This window comes from Urtica dioica, chromosome 5 (assembly GCF_054948205.1).
Source record: "Urtica dioica subsp. dioica isolate 48M chromosome 5, U.dioica_male_clone48M_v1_H2, whole genome shotgun sequence".
NCBI classification, from domain to species: Eukaryota; Viridiplantae; Streptophyta; class Magnoliopsida; order Rosales; family Urticaceae; genus Urtica; species Urtica dioica.
In genome coordinates, this window is record NC_142760.1 from 32,634,066 (window position 1) to 32,655,063 (window position 20,998).

Here is a 20,998-nt window from a genome sequence, read left to right on the forward strand (position 1 = left end):
TATACTACGAAAGAATGATTTACGGACGAGCCGTACACACTCGCGACTCAATCGAAGCAAGTCTTTCATATAAAAGATCTTGGCAAAGGTGGCGAATGAGAAATAGTTGAGGAATGCAATCATAGAGGGATTTCGGACATTCCTGAAGTTAACGCCACCACATCGGCCTTATTTCCATTGACAATACAACTGTCAGACATCGATCTTTTCAATCATCAACACGAAACAGCTGAAAATGTGCTCGTTACCAATGTCGACGACAATGAAGAAGGCAACAATGATGACGATGAGTAGCGCATCGGATTTTAGGGAGAAGATGCGATGTCAATATAGAAGATGATACTAACATTATATCGAGTGATGATGATGAATGAGTAGGATGTCTTTTTTAATTGTTTATTTTGATGAAAAAATAACTTTTTAATCATACTGTGCTTATCTTATAGGATGTCGATGGCCGCTTGAGTGGGTGGAGGCGAGGATCCCCCACAGACACCGGGATTCACCGGTTCGAAGGCGCTACACGGGGACCGACGACTGGCGCCACATATGAGAAAGCAGTCAAAGGGGTCGAAGGTGCGAAAGTTGTGGGCTACGATCCAGTACAGCATGCATTTTATCAGAGTATTAGGGAAACAAATAAGAAGATCAGAGTATTCTCCATGCGTCTAGGAGTCTATATACGCGGCTCGATTCCGGTGCACATTTCTAGTTGGCAAGATGTATCGCCTCAATCTATCGACGCTATCTTGACCAGACTCCATAGTGAGTTCACTTTTGTGTACAGAGATCCCGAGACTGGCGCGTAACGCTGAGCAGATTGCTAGCCGAGGCTGACGCTGCTATAATTTGCGATGCAAAGCAAATTTTCCGTAACGCAAAGTCAAAATTATCGAGAAAAATTAATAATAAAATTTTGCGGCCAAAAGGATCTCGCGAAACAAGAAACTCCAAAGGGTGTGAGTCAGGCAGATTGGTAGAAGGCTATAGAGAGGTTTGAGTCAGAAGAGTTTAAGGTAATATTTTTAAAGAAATTGATATCCTCTATAAGCTCAAATTAACTCAATTTACGTTTTGGAGAAATCGTCTGAATGCAACAAAGAAAATCAGAAGAAGAAGAAGAAGAAGACAAAAAGTCGACAGGGGTTAATATCTTTCTTGGCTCGTCGTCGGATGCAAATAAGTTGTTGATTCGTAAAATTGTAATTGCAATATTAATAGTTATATATTAACACGTTGCGTATATTTTTATTAATATTTGCTGATGAGAGAAGATGGGACCTTGGGGTCCGCACTAGAGACGTGGTAGCACTACCATCAAGATGACAAAGGAAATTGGACAGCGAAAAACGCAAAAGCCCTCTATGTAAGTTGTAATGTCTTATTAATTTGATCATGTTAATTATTTATTAATTAGTATTTGATAAGCTTTATTGGTTTTTTATCCCATTTGTAAAGGAACAAATCCAGAGTCAAATGGAGGATATTCAACGACAAGCCGAGGAAGAAGGCAGAGAGGTGCACATCAATGACGTAGAGCATGCAGCCATGCGTTTAGTTCTCGCGCAGCGTCAAGACTGGGAAGCATGATCCTTAGGGGAGCTTTGCTCCTCCCTGCAGCTCAAGATGCTCGTCATCACGTTCGTCCTCCCGCACTCGGCACGATCCAGTTATCAGCGAACTGCAGTCCACAGTGCAAGCCAAGCAGGCCATGATGGAGTAGATGCAGCGACAGATCTTTGAGCTCACACGAAACATGAGACCGGGTCAGCCATCGCCCTCAACACCGCAGCCTCAGACTATTCTGCCACCGGCTATAAGGGCTGATGACCAAACGCCACCTTCGGTCGAATTTTAGCGAGAGCGTCTTAGCGGAAGATGCGAAAGAGAAGGCAACAGCACATCCTGAGGGAGAGGCAGAAGAGGATCAGCCACTGTGGATAAGTGGTACCAAGCGCACAAGAAATAGTTTTATTTTTATCGAACGTGTATAATATTGAATATTTTATGTTATACTTTATTGTTATCGAACGTGTATAATATTTTCTATTCGTTATAAAAGAAATTTATTTTCTAATTCAAAATTTTATTTTGATTATTACGTATTTATTAAATATTAATTTTATTTATTTTTTTTTTAAAAATTAAAACTACAATTGGATGCGACTAGTCGCGTCCAATACTCTGCCCGCCACAACGCGAGAAAGACTTTTGGATTCGACTAGCCGCATCTAATACGTTCCCGCGTTATGGTGGGTAGAATTTTGGATGCGACTAGTCGCATCCAAATGTTTAAAATCCCGTCACTTGAAATATGTTTGGATGCGCAAATGGATTCGACAAGTCGCATCCAAAATTGGGATGCGACAAGTCGCATCCATGATCTTTTGATGCGGACCATTGGATGCAACAAAAGTCGCATCCAATTTGACTTTTAGATGCGACATCCTGACCATTGGATGCAACAAAAGTCGCATCCAGTAGTGTTTTTTGTCCTAGTGTTTATCATTAGTGTCTCCATCATCCCAATAATACATACAAACATCGTCGGAAGTTTTCTCGTCTATGATAAAAAAAAATTAATAAAGATAGTGAGTAGGCGAACAGTGAGTTTGAAATTGAAATATTTAAAAATTGAAATGAGATTCGAAAAATAAAAATTTACCTTGAATTTCATTTTTCAACCAATTTGGAGCACACATCAATGCTTCTAGAGTAGTAGGCAAAAGTCTACTATGGATTGATAACTCTTCCACTTGTAGAGAATGCATAGTCGGAAGCAACAGTAGACATAGGAGTAGCTAATATATTCAGCACATTAAAGTAATCTTTCGTAGGCGTGAGAGACTCTTCCAAATAAAAATCCAAATCGCTCTTGACATCTTCACTTTGTAAAAATGTTTCAAACCTTGATTGTTTGACCGGTGGACGAGGAGGATAACTTTCATTTATAGAACCACCATTGTTGTTTACACTTTCTTTATTCTTTGCCTTCAACTCATACTCTTTCACCACTTATTTCATATTAGCAAGAATGTTTGATGTTTCTGTTGTACTACGCTCATATCCATATATCAAGGGAAAATAACATTTTAAGGAATTCATCTTGTATCGAGGATCTAACACGGCTGCTATACCGAGTATGCCATGTATTTCATCCCAATCCTTGTCAAACTTGTCAGTCGTCATGATATATGACATAGCTTGTATCTCTACTATATCATAGGAAAACAAATCATAACGAGACAATTTTACCTCAGCAATCTCAGTAAAGAAAAGATTGGTAGTGGGATATTTGATATCTGAAAAAAAAAATCAATAAGTAAAAGAGGCAATTTTACGCCGTTCTTAGTAGGTAAAAGATTAACGATGGGATATTTGATACCTGAAAAAAAAACTTTGTCACGTTGTATAAGTTCTTGAGTCTACCACATCATTCAGAAGAAGTTTTTTTAGTCCAAGTATGAAGGCAAACAAACATATTGAAGATCCCGTTGCTTGAAACGAGAGAAGACATCATTGTAATGCAAAGCAACTTTAAGCATCAAATATGTAGAGTTCCATCTTGTTTTACAATCCAAAACTAAAATAAACTCACTTCAATGATGTATATATAAATTCAATAAAACTCAAGACGATGGCAATGGTGAACAGCCACAACATCGGATCAAACAACAGTGACCAACAACGTCGGTGAGTGATTGAGCAATCACGGTAGTACGGCTGAGAGATTCTCTGTACTGTGGCTATGAAATAAAATCTTGTTTCATTCAATGGGTTAATAAAACTAGGTAAATTACCACGTTGGGTTAATAAAAAATTTCATTTGGATAAATGTTCAATATTTATGTTGAATTTTATAATTCTTGTTTTTTTTTTTAAATTAGATAAATGTTCAATCCCCGTCTAGCTGCTGAATCATGTTCTATGCACCAATTAAACCGATGCCGTATTCACTTAAATGTTTCAGAATTTTATTTGGAAATGTTAAATTTCTATACGCATGCACAATCCCTGTCTCTCCATCAACCTAATTTAGGTGTAATATTAGGAATTAACATATATGCATCCCATACAAATAATTTATTTAATACACTGAACACGATCACGACGACATACAGAAACACAAAATTACCATTTACGATACAGGAATTATGTATAGATTAAAAAATAATGATAAACTTGAAAAACAATGGAAACAGGAAACAATCATGCATGTGTATTTCATAGTCATAAAAAAAAAAAAAAAAACCCCCTAGGTTTCTCACCTACCATATCATCGTTACCTTCTCTTCTGTTTTCTTTTGTCCGGTATTATTCAAATCCCATTTATACATTGCTTCTCCGGTGACTCCTCTCTTCTTTGAGGCAGCGACGGCAATGGTTGCTTTTCTCAGCCGTGATCAGGATACAGGGGATTGGGAATTTGGGCGGTTTGATGGCTGGAGGTCTAAGCCTGATTTGGTCTCATGAATTGATGGAGCGAAGAATAACGTGGCACATTGAATGTGCATGAGATTATTTAAATGCGTTACAAGCCCTTGATTATTATTTATTGTAGTGGAGCAATTATGGGGTAACAATGGGTTTTATCTGTTTACATTTTTTCTTTGGGTGTTATTGTTTTGTTGTTTAACGTTTTATTTGTTTTCCTATATATAGTTTGCTGTTGCAACTATGTTATATATCTCCAGCATTGTATTTCCTTCTCATATAATACAAAGAAAAATTTCCAAGTTCCATAAACACACAGTGCACTTTTTTTCTTCTTTTCTTTCTTCATTTACGTTTCTTCCTTCAGAGATCAAATTATTTGGAACCAACATTTGGTATCAGAGCAAGATGCCGAAGGACGCATCGTCACCGAGCAAAGCTGTCGGAGGAGATATGGCGGAAACGTAGATCGGAAGAGAAGGAAACGTGACGAGCAATTATCCGTTACTCACGAAGAGTAACTACTCGGTATGGGAGTTGAAGATGCGTGTGAACTTACAGGCAGCCATGGATTTCGACGACGTCGAAGAGCATAAGGATAGAATGGCTCTCACGGCCATCTATCAAGCGCTTCTGGAGGACAATTTTCTCATGGTGGCAGAGAAGGATTCCGCCAAGCAAGCATGAGAGACACTAAAGACGATGCACGTTGGCGTGGAGCGAGTCAAGGAGGCGAAAGTGCAATGCTTGAGGACTCACTTCGAAGAAATCTGTATGAAAGACGGAGAGTCGGTGGACAAGTTCGCCATGAAATTGACATCCATTGTAACAAGTATCCGCTCGTTGGGAGAGAAGGTGGAGGAGATCTCCGTAGTTAAGAAGTTCCTACTAGCCTTGCTACAAAAATACATGCAGATCCTCACCGCAATCGAGCAATTCAACGACCTCAGAAACATGATCGTTGAGGAGGTCGTCGGTCGCCTTAAGGTCAACGAGGAGAGACTTCGTGGTTACGGTGACCGAGAGGAGGAGAAGTACCTCTTGCTCACGCACCCAGAATAGATGTCGCAAATGAAGAAAAATGGAGACGCTGATTTTTCTTCCAGCTCGTCGAGTCGCAGCGGCAACGATGGAGATGGCCGAGGTCATGGCAAAGGTCGGGGACGAGGGCGAGGTCAAGGTCGAGGTCGTGGTGACAGCTTGCCTCGACAAGAAGACACCAAACCCCACAAAGAAAAGAGCACAGTGACGTGTTATGCTTGTGAAAATTACGGGAACTATGCGACCGAGTGCTGTAGCGAAAAGCCCGACAAGGAGGAAAACCTCACAACACTCCATGACGAGGAGCCAGCATTGATTTTCGCCGATAGAGTGGCGAATCATTTTCCAGAAGACGAGGAGACGAACGTCAAATATAAAGATGACTAAGAGCTCGTACAAAAATCGGCCAAGGAGGTACCCGAGGTTGTGATGCTCAATGAAGAGAAAGTCATGGCGAACCTCCTCGCAAGTGGCGAAGAGCATAATCACACTGACGTGTGGTACCTTGACAATAGAGTAAGCAACCCTATGACAGGCCATCAAGAGAAGTTCAATGAGCTTGACGAGAAGATCACGGGAAATGTGAAGTTCGGAGACGGCTCACTCGTCGAGATCAAGGGCCGAGGATCCATCATGTTTCAATGCAAGAATGGTGATCAACGACTAATAACCGAGGTATATTACATTCCAAAATTGAAAGTAATATCATAAGTCTCCTCAGATGACAGAAGAAGACAGTACAATCATCTTAGCCGGCTCGTTCCTGAAAATGTTCGGCCGAAATGGCGTCTTGTTGATGAAGGTGGAGAAATCCCCAAATCGATTGTACAAGATTTCCGTCTAGACGAGTCAACCCGTTTCTCTATTAACATCGCTAGCAGATCCGGCTTGGTTATGGCATGCGAGACTTGGGCACGTAAAATTTTATGAGCTCAAGATGATAGGGGAGAGTGAGATGACCATGGGGCTGCCCAATAACACACACCCCAAAAAAGTGTGAGAGTTGCATGATCGCAAAGCAAACAAGGCTGCCATTTTCCTGCCCAAGCCAGCTACCGTGCCAAGCATCCCATACCACTTGTGCATGCGGATCTGTGTGGTCCGATCATCCCAACATCACTCACCGGTAACAAGTATTTTTTTTTACTTGTTGATGATTATAGCCATTGCATGTGGGTGTACATGCTCACAGAAAAAGGAGAAGCCTTTGATGTATTCAAGAAGTTCAAGAAGCTCGTGGAGAACAAGTCAAAGCATAAGCTGAAGACTTGGCAACTGATCGAGGTGGCGAGTTCACATCCCAAAAGTTTGCGGAGCTTTGCAAAGAAAAGGGAGTCGAACGTCACGTCACAGCACCGTACACACCTCAAGGAAACGGTGTGGTGGAGATGAGAAATCTCACTGCGATTGCCGCTGCGAGAAGTTTGCTCTAGAGCATGCAAGTTTCGGAAAACCTCTAGGGAGAGGTGGTGCGACATGCGGTTTATCTCTTAAACCGCTTGCCGACGAAGGCACTAGGCAACTTTACTCCTTACTAAGCATCGTTCGGCAATCGACCACGTTTGGAGCACTTGAGAGTTTTCGGGTGTACCGCACATGACAAGGTTGCAGGTCCACATCTCAAGAAGCTCGATGATCGAAGTTAAGCAATGGTGTATCTTGAGGTCGAAGAAGTAAGTAAGGCACACAGATTCCTCGATCCATCATGCGACAAAATCCTTGTAAGAAGAGACGTCGTGTTTGAAGAGGAGAAGAAGTGGGAATGGTGCAACGGTGATGGCGAGATCGTATAAAATTCTGTGGAGTTCGGAATTTTACAAGATGACAGAGATGTAGCGGAGTTGACGCCACCGGAAAGTCCGCACTCGCCATCGTAAAAAACACCAGTAACCACTCCGAACTCTCCTCGACAACAAGATATCACTGACGGATCCACAACCGAAGAAGTTCCCAAAGAAATTCCGCTCACTCGCCGAGGCCTATGCGAAGGTACCACTAATAGAGATGGGTCTTGACAACATATCACAAGGCAGCAACCGAGGAGGCATGGAAGGAGGCCATGCAGAAAGATCTCGAGTCCATTGAGAAGAACAAGACGTGAGAGCTCACCGACTTGCCACACAATCACAAGCTTATCAGCTTAAAATGGGTGTACAATTTAAAAGGGACAGCGAAGGCAACATCCTCAAACACAAAGCGAGATTGGTGGCGAAAGGGTACGTGCAGAAGCAAGGAGTAGACGTCGAGGAAACCTTTGCACCGGTGGTAAGACTTGGCACCGTTAGGTTAATTATTGCCCTCGTAGCTCATAGTGGTTGAGAGATTAACCACTTGGACATCAAATCAGCGTTTCTCAAATAATGATATCGAAGAAGAAGTTTATGTCGCTCAGCCTGAAGGTTTCATCATCAAGAATAAGGAGCACAAGGTGTACAAGTTGTCCTAGGCTCTCTACGGACTGTGTCAAGCACCAAGGACGTGGAACACTTGCCTCAATAAGAAAATGATGAGTCTCGGCTTCGTGAAGTGTTTTCAAGAGCAAACTGTGTACATGAGGAACCATGAAGCAGAAGTACCCATCATTGGCGTATACGTTGACGATTTGATCGTGACGAGATCTAGCATTGTAGGTGTTGAGGGATTCAAGAAGAAAACGATGAAGAAGTTCGAGATGAGTGACCTTAGGCTGCTATCATACTACCTTGGTATCGAGGTGGACCAGAAGAATGACCGCATCACGGTGAAGCAATCCGCTCACAAAGAAGGTGTTGGAGAAGTTCGTGATGGCAGAGTGCAACCCAAGCAAATATCTAATGGAAGCAAAATTGTAGCTCGGAAATGACGCAGAAGGAACCTTTGTGAATCTCATCGAGTATAGGCGTGTCATCGGGTGTCTCAGGTACTTGACCGATACTCGACCTGATATCTCATATGCAGTTTGAATAGTGAATCGTTACATGGAGCAGCCTACTACTCTGCACCAACATGCCTAGGAAGTGAAGCACATTCTTTGCTACGTGAAGGGAACAACGAGCTATGGGATTCTGTCAAAAGATGATGATGAGTTGAAGAGCTTGTCAGTTCCAGTGACAGCGAACTAGCCGGTACTATGGTAAAGTACACTGCCGGTCCTGGGCTAAGACGGGCTAGGCCCAGGCCTAAGGCCCATATGTGGATGGGCCCCCATATTAGAGTTAGTTTAATAGCTAATCAGTTAGAATTTGTTACGTTTAGCCATAGCATAAGTACTTTGTAATGAACTTGATATCAGCAATGAAGAAAATCGTTACCTTTGGCTTTCATTCTCAAATCCTTTGGATTCTCAAATCAATTCATAACTTTATTATTATTATTTAATCTATATATATATATATATATATATATATATATATATATATATATATATATATATGCTGCCTAGTAAATTGTAATTTATTCAGTTGATCGTGTTCAGTGTATAAAATTAATTATTTTTCTGAGATGCATATATGGTCATGTATTCATGCGATGACATATAAGATATAAATTTTGTAATGAGTAGGAATAATTTGAAAATAGTTTTTATTATTATTTTTTTTTTTTTTGTCAATGCGATTCGATGTGAGATGTGAAGGTTGAGGCTTTTTTTTTTTTTTTTTTTTGTTAAAAAAACAAAAAATATATATTTGTAAGACGTTATTTATGAAACCAATCAAAATATTACAAATAATATTAATAGCATTCGTATAAAAAACTATAAAAAAAAATTTCTTAGTAAATTGATTCGAAACATTTATAAGTTTGTTGAAAACAAATTCTTTGATTGGGTAAGTCCGGAAAAAAAAAAAAAAAAAAAGAAAAAAAAAAAAGAGCTTACTCGTTTATGTGCCTACCAACGTAAATAGAAGTTCCCTTATTTGGTCAAAAGTAAGTTCGCATGCGATTTTAGATCTTCAGGAAAGATTAACATTTCTAATTTTTTTTTTTAAGGCAGTTAACATTTCCAATTAAAATTCTGAGATATTATAATTAATAGACTGAGTTGACATCATTTTAATTAGTGCATGGTCCAGCAGCTAGACGTGGATTGAAAATTGCGGTGATATAAGTTGAGTAGCTGAACACAATAAATAAAGGACTCTCTAGATAACATCGTTTCAATTAGTGCATGGTCCAGCAGCTAGATGTGGATTGAAAATTTGTGGTGATATGAGTCGAGTAGCTGAACACAATAAATAAAAGACTCCCAAAATATATAGCCATATAGAAAATAAAATTTTATCATATGATCAATTTTTGGTAAATTTTAAGTAAATAATCACGAAATTTTATTAACAAAACTAAAAATACATTAATAGTTGTCATATTCGTTACTAATTGTAAATAATCATCAAACTCTAACGCATAAATTAAATGCTAGAAAAGTCAATGATTATTTACTTAAAATTTATAAAAAAAAATTGACTTTTTAAAAATCTCTAAATTTTGGTGGTTTATTTACTCAATTAATTGATATATAAATACTATGATTATAGGCCTACACGGCACGTGGTTGGAATTGCTTGTAGCAATCTTTTATTAGGCCAACATTAATAAGACATCTCCTCTATCACAATATCTATTCGCATCAACAACGTGTATTTTAACGAACTATTTTTTCTTCTTTGAAGTGAGTAGAGCATATAAACCAAAACAAGACGATGATACCATCAAAATGAAAACTATATAATAATAAAAAAAAATTGAAAAAATGACCTACATGGTGGGTAAGAGAGTCGTACCGCCTCGAGCTACGGAGGTATTAAGAGAATTCTCTCGAGCCGACCTACGGGCTCATAAAGGGAGTTTTCTCATATGATATGTTTATTAGATGGTGCGAACTATGGGAGGTTGCAGCCCCGTAGTTCGTTTCTAAAGTGTACACTGAAATTGGTACGACTACTCTAGGAGCACCCCCGAATAAAATATGATAAGATTTATGATACGAAAGACCATGACACTATTAGAATTTAAAACACTAATAACCGGATCATGCATCGCATTACTCATCTTTTTGTGAGTCATAGTTATTCTCGTTGAGCGTTAGCTCATATTATGTGTTTTCATCTGTATTGTAGGTAAGCAACAAATGAACAAGTGAGAATGATGGATCAGCGGCGTTCGATGGCTAAGGGGTTGGGTTGTGATTCCGTTCGTTTATTTAAAAGACTTCCGCTACGAAATTTTCCAACACTCGGTTGAGATCTTTTTACGCTTAAGATATTTTTCCAAGTTTAATTAGTTTACAAAACTGAAGTTGAATTTTTATGGTTTTATTTCCGTTGAATATTCCAACCATCTACTCTAGTTTGGGATTCTTAATCAAGTATTTCTCTTATTTTCATCAAACGTTTTGTAAGATTTCAAGTGTTGGTTATTTTCAAAATTGTTTTATTTTAAAGTATAAATTTCTTAAGTAAACGAAATGACATTTAAAAAAAAATTATCCATTTTTTTTTCTAAGTAATAGAATTAAGCTTAGTATCACGGTCCTAAAAGTCGGGTCGTCACAATTAACAACAACACTCAAGAATGCAAAGCTCCACCAAAACCTAACATTTTCTCGTTATGAGAGAAATTTGGTTACTCTCGTTAATTAAAGAAAAAAGAGAGACCCAATTACAAGTAGATTTATGAACGATTCCGAAATAACATAATTAAACTTTAATTGTGTAATTCCGTTGGCATTTACGTTTCAATTTTCAACGTCCATTCCCTTATTAGCAAGATGTTTCGACGAGGACGATTAAGCCGCAGCAAACGTCGCCATGAGGATAAAAGCAACCATTATTGCAAGCTCTTCGTATTATTATTATTATTATTATTATTGTTATTATTATTATAATCATCATCATGTGTGTGATGTATTAACACCGTGCAAATCTGCTCTATTTTTAAAGGCAACCAAACTGCAAGGCCTTAGTCTATGGCGTAGTTATACCACGTGGTATATTTTTAGTTGATGAAAATGATAGATGCTCTTACACAGAATTGAAGTAAATGACCGACAATATATAAATTCTATAACATATTTTATAAAAATATTTAAATTAAATTCATAGTTTTTTTTAAGTATCTTTCATTTAAATAAAAAAAAAAATACGACTTAATTCCATATATAACAAATATTAAGTAAATCTCTAGGTATATATATTCAAATTATCCATAAATAGTAAATTTATTTGTAAACAAATTCTCTCATACAAATTCAAGTAATTAATGGAAAAAAAATCTTTGTATGAATTTAATTATATTCTGAACTTATTTCTAGCATACAAATAGACGTGAAGTTTTGTTTTCTTAGGAAAGCAAGTCAGCAAAGACTACCACTTGAACATATACATGTATATATATATTTATTTAACTTGACCTAGGTGTGGACTGTGGTCAACTTGCTCTTTTAAACCCAACCTTACTTTTGAACATAATAATGAGCTGTTTTTACCTTCTTGTAGCTTTGAGGCTGAAAAGAGCTATATGATTAAAAGCTTGTTGATCAAAATCTTCGTACGACTTTTTGTCCCGGTAACAAAGTGCACGGATTAAATTTCTCAAAATTATTTTACAACATGTCACCACTACTCTTTGAAATTTTAATGTGGTATAAACATCTTAAATTTAAATAGATAAATTGCTATATGTTTTTTTGTTTTCAATCCGATCTCGGTATTATAATTGGGGTAAGATTGTACATGTCCTATTTGGGGGCCTTTTCCAAAGATATAGACATAAATTATTAAAAATTATATCAATACCTACTTTATTTTTCTTATAACATTCGTATGTAGTATTTTTTTTTTCTTTTTTTTTTAATGACGCTTAATATAAAAGATACAATGTATTAGAAAGACGTCTTCACCGGCGTCATTGTCTCGCCAAAATGTTCTCATTGTTACCAAATTTATTAAAAATATAGGTCTACATCATTACAATTTATGCATTTTATTATATTTTATGTTAATAGAGAATAGTCACTTATTGAATATATAAAAACGATAATTATTAATTTCAATAGAATAATTAAAAATATATAAAAATGATATGTTATTTTACCCAGTATTTTTATTTTACCTACATTAATTTCGTAAATGAGCTTGATGGAGATAGGGTTTGTGGTGTATAAAAAGTTAACATTTCCAATTATAATTTTGAAAAGTGAATAAACATGACAAAGGTCAATTAATTAGTGCGTGACAAAGGTCCAGACATTTATCTAATTTATAAAAACGATTATTACTTTCTAAATCTATCATAAAACATAAACATGTATCCAAATGAAATTTATTAATGACCCAACGTGGTAATAAAGAGAGGAATTGTGTAGAAAGTCTAACATTTCAAATTCCAATTCTGAAACATTAAAATGCATGGACCATGGTCCAGCAGGTAGACGTGTATTGAACACAATAAAATATTTACTGTGAATATGGCCTACTTGAACACAATAAACTACTTCTAACAATCTTTGTTCGGCCAACACTAATATGACATCTACTCTAACATAGTACCGGCTAGTTCGCTGTCACTGAAACTGACAAGCTCTTCAACTCCTAATCATCTTTTGACAGAATGTGCTTCACTTTCTAGGCATGTTGGTGTAGAGTAGTAGGCTGCTCCATGTTACGTGGTAGAAATTACTTCTAACAATCTTTGTTCGGCCTACACTAATATGACTTCTACTCTACCATAGTATTTATTAGCAATAACAAAGAGTATCCAAACAAACTACTTTTTTCTTGTTTGAAGTGAGTAACACCAAAGCAAGATGATGATCAACATCAAGACGATGAAGGAATCCACAGTGCAAGTAGGCCGAGAAGATGGCTTGATGGTCGATACATTTGACACTGCTCGCCGTACGGTACATACCCACACATATTCATATAATATATTATCAGCCCAAAAATGTTATCGGGTTATAATTTTGAAAAGTAAATAAACCGAGTCGACATCGGTTCAATTAGTGCATGACAAAGGTCCAGACATTTATCTAATTTATAAAAACGATAATTACTTTCTAAATCTATCATAAAACATAAACATGTATCCAAATGAAATTTATTAATGACCCAACGTGATAATAAAGAGAGGATGTTGAAATCAAGCTCGTCAGTTCGCTCTCCCATGTTAGCTCGTCACTTCGTCAGCTCGTCACTTCGTCAGCTCGTCAGCTTCGTCAGATCGTCAGCTCGTCAGTTCGTCAGTTCGCCCATCCTCCTGACAAGCGTGCCTTCCTCTTGACAAGCGTGCCTCAGAAGTCCCCACTCCTTGGAACTCATATCACATGGGAAAATGTGTTACATTTAATTGTCATCTATTTTCTATGTCTTATTTTCTGTGTAACATTTATTACTTTCTATTTCCTAGATAGAATTATTACATGTATTTATTACACTCTCTCTTGTATCTTCCATATGTATAAATAGGTGATACAAGTTTATATCAAATATAAAAAAATATTCAAAGTCTCGGAACACTCTCTCTCTTCTCCGATTCTCTATCTTTCTTTATCAGTTCTACAGAGGAATTGTGTAGAAAGTTAACATTTCAAATTCCAATTCTGTGCGTGGACCATGTTCCAGCAGGTAGACGTGTATTGAACATTATGTTGATAGAAGTCAAGTGGGTGAACGCAATATAAATATTTACTGTGAATATGGCCTACACGTTAGGTGGTATAACAATCTTTGTTCGGCCAACGTTAATATGACATCTACTCTACCATAGTATTTATTTGCAATAACAAAGAGTATCCAAACAAACTACTTTTGTCTTGTTTGAAGTGAGTAACACCAAAACAAGATGATGATAACCATCAAGAAAATGAAGGGATCTATTGTGAAGCGCGCCGAGAATACGTGTTGATAACTTTTAACACTGCTCGACAAAACAAAGATGGATAACGCCGAATTGGCGGTCGTGTGCTTTGGGAGTTGCTTAGCAGGACTATAGTCTACTTCAACTCTCTCGTCGGGCGGTGCATACCCACCCATATCCATATAATATATTATCAGCCCAAAATGTTATCAAGTAAAGAGGAAACAAAAGTAATTTTATGGTTTTCATAAAAAAAAGAGAAATTATTTTCAGTTCAAATGAAAACTATATAGTAATAAAAAAAATTGAAAAAATGACCTACTACATGGTGAGATTATAGATGCTTAAAAAAAAAAAAAAAAAAATCTTGAAGGGACCGGATTAAACCTACTTGTCTACAGGCAAGACAAAGAAGAAGAAAAAAAAGTGATATAATGACACTGTTTGGCATTGCTTATTAAGCATATTTTTAGCATTTTTTAAGAGCTAAACCACATTTCAGTGTTTGGTAAGACTACGTTTAAAAATTAAAAAGAATGAAAATAAAAGTATTTTTCAATATTTTAATTAAAAGATTAAAACACATGTTTTAAAGATTTTTGGGGACGTAAATTTTGCTTTTAACGTGTACCTTTCTCTCCTAACTATTTTATTCGTTCATATTAACATTTAATTCTTATTAGACCAGTATCCAATTAACTCATTCTCATTTTAAAAAGTAGCTCAAGTTTCATTTTAGTGGATATTTATTTGGAACTCTATGGGAGCTTTTGGGCTTAATTAATAACAACACTCAAGAATGCAAAGCAACACCAAAACCTAACATTTTCTGATTATGCGAGAAATTAAGTTATTTGGTTCTCTCATTGGTAAAAAAGAGAGACTCAATTACAAGTAGATTCGTGAACGATTCCGAAATAACATAATTAAAATTTAATTGTGTAATTCCGTTGGCATTTAGGTGTCTATTTCCAACGTCCATTCCTTTATCAGCAAGATGTTTTGCTCATCCATTGTCGACGAGGACGATGAAGCCGCAGCAAAAGTCGCCATGAGGACAAAGGCAACCATTATTGCAAGCTCTTCATATTATTGTTATCTTTTTTATTATTATTATTATTATTATTATTATTATTATTATTATTAATATATATTTATGCGTGTGATGTATTAACACCATGCAAATCTGCTCTATTTTAAAAGGCAACCAAACTGCAAGGCCTTAGTCTATGGTGTAGTTATACCACGTGAATAGACCAATTATGACTATCCTCCGGCATAATCATTGAATCATGGATTCCAAGACCGAAAAGGGACGGTGGAAGTGCAGCCTGGGGAGGCCGGGTCATTTGACGGCTAAGAAATAAAAAGAGAGCTTAATGCGCGAAAACAATAAGAAATTAGCTCAAGGAGTACTAAAAAAAGTGCTAAGGGCAGTGGGACTCCTGCGACTATCAAAGGGAGGGTTTTCTCTGGGGGGAAGAGGCTGCCACTGGTATGAGAATGATGCATAATTTTTTTCGTATTGGAGGAGACGGTCGGTGGCTGTCACAGAAACGAAGGAGAATGACCCAAAAAAACAGTAGAGTAGGTTGAGCGATACTAAAACTATGAACAACGGTAGGTAGAAGCAACACTTATCAAAAACAGCTATGGTGGGTGTTTCTTTCCGCGGCCTGACTGTGAGACCGACTGGTCGAACAGTATCTTTAGTTGATGAAAATGATAGATGCTCTTACACAGAATTGAAGTAAATGACCGATCTTATATAAATTCTATAACATATTTTATAAAAATATTTAAATTAAATTCATAGTATATACATATATATCTGAAGAGGAGAAATAAATAAGAAATGTTATATTGGAATATTCAACGGCCGTTGCCATATTGTCTCTCACTCTCTCTCTCTCCCCGCATTTTTTTCAGCTGTAATGCACTATTTTCAGAGCTCTCATAATTTTGTATCTCTCTCCTCATCTTCTCCGTCATCATTAAAAATGATTTTTCATCAAACACAATGGATCTATTTTTGAAGATCTCGGCGTCACGAATCCGTAGGATTTGGAATCACTCAATTTCGACTTCATATGAGATAGATATGGTTTTTTGAAGTTTTTATGAAAAAAATGTAGGAGAAACAGTAGGAGAGAGAAATTGACGAATTTTGAATAAATAATGGCAAATCAGACTTTTTTTTTTTTTGCTTATCAGTCCGTTTGACTATATTCCTACAATTTAGAAAATATAGGCTAAAACCAAAAATTGATGTTTGCTTTCTGCCATATTTTTAGAACGCCCTTAATTAAATATATATTTTTTCTCATCTCTCCCAAAACAATCCTAGCCGCTCTTTCTCTCTCAAAACTTCAAGACTTGGGCATTCAATTTTCGGTGTCGTCGTCTCTCCTAAAAGATGGAGACTCGAATTGTGTCGACCAATAAAGTACTCTTGACTTAGGACAAGGTACCTATTATCTTTATTTTTCTTTTTCATATTATTTTGCTGTTATTTTTAATTATGTTTTAATAATATTGACTTATTAGATCTGATTTTCTACCGCCCGACCTTTAAATCGGAGTGGTTAGTTTCTTCGTATATGAATCTCAAATATAACGTATGATTTCCGCTGGACATGGATCTCAGTCTGACAAGAACCCTAAAACCTCAATCTACAACGGGCGAAGACCAGCGTTTCTGTTCGTGATTCATATAATAATCTGACAATAACTGGTTATCTACATAGACGGATAATGCACAGATTATTTTGTTGTATTTAGGATTGTTTGTGATCCACATTTCATCTTTTTCATGTAGAAATTTTTGAATTTTTTTACACTATTCTTGTAATCTAAGCTTTTCACTTTTATCAATATATTCTCTCCTTTTCTAAAAAAATTCAATTAAATATGTATACGAAAAAGTATACGGAGATATATAAACAGTATAGTATATACACAACCATAACAGCAACAACAACATATTGATCACCAATTCTTGTTTCCCCTCTTTATTAGAATTAATGAACAATGAGTTTGACCTGAAACTATGAATAAAATTAAATTAAAATGAAGAAGTGAAAAAAACTGATTTACTTTGCAGAAAAAAAAAAAAAAAACCTATTGAAAAAGAAAAAGAACCGAAACTAGTAACCAATTTTCTCACATGTACACCACCAGTAATATTTTCAGCCTTATATTTCTAGCTTAGCTAAATTGAGTACGATTTTCCTCTATGTCTGTATGTATCTTATATCATTTCGAGGTAATAATGAAGTAAAGTATTTTTTTTATATCTTTTTAAGTGTATTACTATTTAAATCTATAACTAATCAACGAGCTTTTTCTTTTTTCTTTTTTCCTCCTCACGTTGCTAAGGAGACAACTTAAGAGACATAAATCACCTAAATCTGAGTACTGGACAGGGTTCTATTGCTTATAAGAGACAACTTAAAAAATCAAAATACATTCAATTGTATAATCTGTAGGCATATTTGAGTGGACAGCGTTCCACTTGGTATTATTTTATGAAGCTAAAATATATGTATCACACATTTGGGATTGATAGATGATAAGGCCTTACAGTTTGGTTGGCATTATAAATAGGGCAGAAGTGCATGGTGTTTGTACATCACATCCAAAAAACAGAATACTAGAATTAAAGAGTAATAATAATAATATGAAGAGTGTTGGCATGATGGCGATACTGATGATGGCTCTGATGGCTTCGTTGTCCTTGGGAGAGCAGAACAACATGTTGGCTCTCCATGATGACGGAATGAACTTGGGGAACCGTAAGCTGATTCTGATGATGCTCTCGAACCCGCAGCCTAACTGTGTGGGCATAGGCCAACCTTGTGGAGCATTTGACTGGTGTTGCGATCCGTATTGGTGCAACGGCGTTTTCAGCGGAAGGTGCCAGGGCTGCAGGCACAAAGGAGAATCTTGCGGCCCTGGAGGTGGGACGTGTTGCCCTGGCACTTCTTGCAGTGCGATACCACCTGCCGTGCCTTTCGGATTTTGCTATTAATAAGTACGTAGATATCTCTACGCACACATTCTCTACAATACGCCTATATATATATATATATATATATATATATATATATATATATATATATATATATATTATATATAGCCGTGTTCTTATTAGGTATTCCAATAAAATGATGATAGTATATGCTACCTATAGTGTAGCTACTATCGTCGTCTACTGTATTTGCTTCTTGTATTTCGTGTGAACCTTTCGTCGTCCATGTATGTTTCTCTTTCTGTGTTGCTTCAATAAAACCTTTCTGCTGTGTTATTTGTCTTCATCTCTGCCTCCAATCCAAACAGTTGCATGAACTAGCAGAGAGTAGAGACATATGTTTCGTTCATGAAGAAAAACCTAATTAACAACGTACACAAACAAGGACAACAGAGCGTACACGGAACGTGTCAACTCACATGTACAGGAAAAAGGCGAACAGTGCAATTTGGCTTTGAGCTGTTGCACAGGACTAAGTTCCACTAGCACTATGATGCACAGTAGATATCAGATTTTAATAGAAAATCTTAATATTTTATTTATCATATTTATATTTGAGATTTTTGGTAGTAATTGATTGATTTACTGTATTTTGTATAAGGTTGAATGAGTATCACTATCACAGTACTAGCGTTATTACATAAAAAAAATAAATAAAAAAAAAACAACAACGGCAACTACATTCGTACTTGCTTCAGTAAAGCGCGATAAATTTCACCTCTAATCTAAAAAATATGACTTTTTCAACACATAATGTTTGTATTTCCATGGTTTAGAATGGAAGCGACTAGTTGCTTCTAATTGATAAATGTTGCTTCTAAAATTAAATGTTGCTTCTAAAAATAGATTTTGTAGTAGTGCTTCTTACGTCATATAGAAAAGCAATTTTTATTGCTCCTTATAATATTTCTAAATTGTATTTTTTTCTTAAATTGTAAAAGAGAAATTCCATTTTGAAAATTTAATAAGTGATATAATATTAAATATGAACCATTTTACGTTCAGATTATCTAAACTTGCACTTTTTAGTTATATTTTTGAACAAAAATACTCTCCAATTAATTTTCTCACTTCCTTTAACTTTCTACTTTCTCGGTAATTCAGTATTATTAATGAATATTAATTAACCAAAAAGAAATCAAGGGATGATGAAAGACTTTTTCCGAAAGAGAAGCGCTGATAGATGTTGCTCATGACGACACATAAGAAATCTTCTTAAAAAAAAATTGGTTTTAATTCAATTATATTCCTAACACACTTTCATTGGCAAGACCTATTATATATGGGAGTCCAAAAACAATTATATCTCTGTAGCACATGATTGTCCAGGAAACCAGCTTCGCATCAATAATTTCACATTATATTATATGAATATAATATTGTATAATAATCAATAGCTCGATTATTATAAAAATGTTCATCGTGTTCAAGCATAGCTATTATTTTATATAATATGCGAGGGATTGATTATTGCAGTTTGGTAGGCGTGCATGGTGCAAAAACAGATAATACTAGAGTTCAAGAGTAATAATAATAATAATAATAATAATAATATGAAGAGCGTTGGAAGGATTGCGATACTGATGATGGCTATCACGGCGTTGATGGCTTCGCTGTCCTCGGGATGGTGGTGGCTCTCAACAATGACGGACTGAAGTTCAGGAACCGAAAGCTGATTCTGATGATGCTCTCAATGCCGCAGCCTAACTGCGTCACTTAGGAAGAGCGGCCTATAACATGAAACAGCAAGAATCATCCTATAGTACTACTTCAAAGACATACAAGGCTTCAGTGAGAATATTACTAGGATCTGGAGTAAAAGGATTCGAACCTTTGCATGCCGGTACCAAAAACCGATGCCTTACCACTGGTGCACTACGGCCATTTCAAGACGCTTACTCTTGCGGACTAACTCACTGGTGCTGCGGTTTGATTATTTTATATAATATGTGAGGGATTGATTATTGCAGTTTGGTGTTGCGGTGACAGCTGGTGCGACGGTCGTTTCGACAGAAGGTGCCAGGCCTGCAAACCCAAAGGAAGTTCCTTGCGGCGGTCGTGATTATGGGGATTGCTGCCCTGGCAGTTTCTGTTACTTTGAATATTCTAGTAAAGGAGTGTGCAAAGGAAGGTATTCTAATAAAATGATGATAGTATATGCTACCTATACTGTAGCCACTATCGTCTCTGTCGACTGTCGCTGTGTTTCTTGTTTTTCGTATGTGTCAACCTTTCGTCGTCGTTCGTCCATGTATGTTCCTCTTTCTGTGTTGCTTGAATAAAACCTTTCTGTTGTGTTATTTGTCTTCCTCTCTGCCTCCAATCAAAACATATATATGTATATATTGATAGAGCTCCTAAAAGAAAAGAAAAGAAAAAAAAAAGGCACAATGACACCATTTGGCATAACTTTGGTTTTTTTAAAAAATGCTTTTAATTTTTTTTTTAAATTGACAGGTGTTTGGCAAACTGTTTATAAAACAACTGTTACTGATAACAAAAGTTGATTTAGCGTTTGGTAAAATAAATATATTATAGTTAAAAGACTAAAATAGACATGTTCTTAAAAATTAAATAATAATTACTAATATGATTATTTATATGCGTATATATGAATTATAATTACAAATTAGATAAATATGGATTGTAAAAATTTAT

At 36.2% G+C, this 20,998-nt stretch overlaps 1 long non-coding RNA gene across 1 annotated transcript in view; it reads left to right on the forward strand.

Moving 5' to 3' along the window:
* LOC149397951 (uncharacterized) overlaps positions 1-18,624 on the forward strand; it is a 50,549-nt gene extending 31,925 nt beyond the window's left edge. The window contains exon 2 of the long non-coding RNA XR_016297147.1: positions 18,464-18,624. This is a non-coding gene — a long non-coding RNA (uncharacterized LOC149397951). The remainder of the gene's footprint in view (positions 1-18,463) is intronic.
* Positions 18,625-20,998: the final 2,374 nt, after the last annotated feature.